Source organism: Limulus polyphemus, unplaced genomic scaffold (genome assembly GCF_000517525.1).
Source record: "Limulus polyphemus unplaced genomic scaffold, Limulus_polyphemus-2.1.2 Scaffold1937, whole genome shotgun sequence".
NCBI classification, from domain to species: domain Eukaryota; kingdom Metazoa; phylum Arthropoda; class Merostomata; order Xiphosura; family Limulidae; genus Limulus; species Limulus polyphemus.
The window spans coordinates 79,381-81,689 of NW_013667547.1; the positions used below are offsets into that span (position 1 = coordinate 79,381).

General features: G+C 28.5%; 1 protein-coding gene across 3 annotated transcripts in view; it reads right to left on the reverse strand.

Moving 5' to 3' along the window:
* The window catches only part of LOC106465419 (kinesin-like protein KIF13A), a 141,504-nt gene that overhangs the window by 14,832 nt on the left and 124,363 nt on the right, over positions 1–2,309 (reverse strand). The gene's annotated exons all lie outside the window — the stretch shown is intronic.

A 2,309-nucleotide genomic window follows, 5' to 3' on the forward strand; every position in this document is an offset into this window, starting at 1 on the left:
TATATATATATATATATATATATATATATATATATAGATAGATATAGATAAACTCAAAATTATTGTTTAATTTCCTACTAATACATATACACAATTCTTAGTTTCCAACTGTTTCTTGCAACCTCCAAAACAAGTTACTGCTAATTGTAACCTCTTAGAAAGACAACAGTATATTTTAGATAAATATGTCTAATTCCTTTCATCTGGCACATTGCATTGTTTTAGATAAACTAGGTTCTGAAACATCAGTTATTAAAAATTACTCTAATTAAACTGAATAAGATTTACTGACAAAACATAAATTATTTACCTTTACTAATCAGTGTCATTATAAATAATCTCATATACATTTTAACAATAAAAAAGTTGTTGTTTTAATACAATGGGATATCAGTGCTCTATCCACCATGAAAAATCAAACCCTGGATTATAGCATTTTAAATCCATAAACATACAGGTGACCCACCAGGGAACCAATCAAGTAAAGGCTGAACTGTTTTAATCGTTAAACCTACAGTATAAATATATCTTCTGTATTAAAAAATAATTATCCATAGTATGTTGTTTTAGGTTTGCTCTAGAAACTGCTAAACATGCTTGGAGTATAATATGTTGTTTTAGGTTTGCTCTAGAAACTGCTAAACATGCTTGGAGTATTTAGACAGTGGTTAAAATCATCAAGTTTGTATTTTTCATTCTACTTGTTATCATAAATATGTATACAATGATTATTATTTTTTGCAGGATTTCAAAGTTTATCATCTGTATCTCTTTGCTACCAATTCCATAGCTTAACAGTAGCATGTACCAGAAGCCAGTCATCTTCAATATCAATTTAAGTTATACAGTTAATGTTTGAGAAATCAGTTTTCACTGAACACTAAGTTATTCTGAAGAATTAGAAAGACTTTCTTACATTGGTGTCAGCTTTGAACCAGTAACAATTCTCCAGACTAGTGGCTAAAGTCATTTTGTTCATTACTTTCACTGATTTGTGTAATAAACACCAGCTTGTGATGTTATATAAGCAATACTGCAAATACGTGACCACTAATAAGTATATAATGGTTTAATAGTAGGTAAATACACAGTACTGTGCAAAGGAATCTAAAATTAAATCCACAATAACAGAACAACAACAAATTTATATTAGTAAAAGGTTTTTGCATTTTCATATGTCCTCTTCAATCCAACTTTAACTGGCAGCCTCCTCTCTTTATATAAATCTAAATATACCATTTCTTATAATGCTTGGAGACGGCTTGAATGGGTAATGAAGAAAAACTCTAACATAAGTTTAACATAACAGCAAATGTACAATGTTTTGACATGGTTTTGTCATCATCACACAAATTTGCTGCTATGTTAAACTTATATTAAAGTTTTTCTTCATTATTCATTCAAACTGTCTCCGAGCATTATTAGTCTCAAAGTGGGTTCCTCGCCATCGAATACCATTTCTTAACTCATTGGCACATATAAGATACATGTTAAATAACCTTTCATTTAGACTTGAAAACTAGCATAAACAAAACTTGTTTATTTCCAAAAGAAAATACAATTTCTTACAAAAAAATTTAAAACACCACTTGTGCTTTCATGACATTCAATATAAATTTAATAAAGTAACATATAACCATTGCAAATTACAATTTTTAAAGTAATAATAGTTGCATAAAATAAATTACTATTAAATAGATAATTTAAGATGCATTCTTTAAATAGAATATCTATATACTACTAAAACTCTGAGATTGTTTGTTTGTTTGTGTGTTTGTCTGTAATTAAATACAGCAAAAACAGTGCACAATAGTGCCATATTTGTAATGAAATGAGAATAGAAACAGAATAAAACAAGTTTCGTTATAATCGAGCCACGGGTTACTGAGTTAGCGCCGTTTTTTGAGTCACTTTTCGTACATTCCATTATTATAAAACTTCGTTTTCCACCTGATGAATCACTTTAAAATATCTTCTATACAACAACATATGCACAACAGAAATTAAATGATGAGATGAAAATGTGTTATAACGGCACGTAGAAAGAACAACAATAAAATGGACCTACAATATTATTGACTATTTGCAATTAGTAACTATGGAGACAAGGTAATAAAACAAAAATCAATTTGAGAACAAAAACAAAATTTTGTAAATGAAAACCTCTCACCGAGCATTGGCTATTATATTATTTCACTGTCAATGTTCCCATCTTCATTAAAAGTCATAAGATGTCAAAAACAAGATCTTGAAGAATTTCTCAATAATGTGCCTTGGTTATGGTTGGTAATTCGAAGAAAAAATAAAGT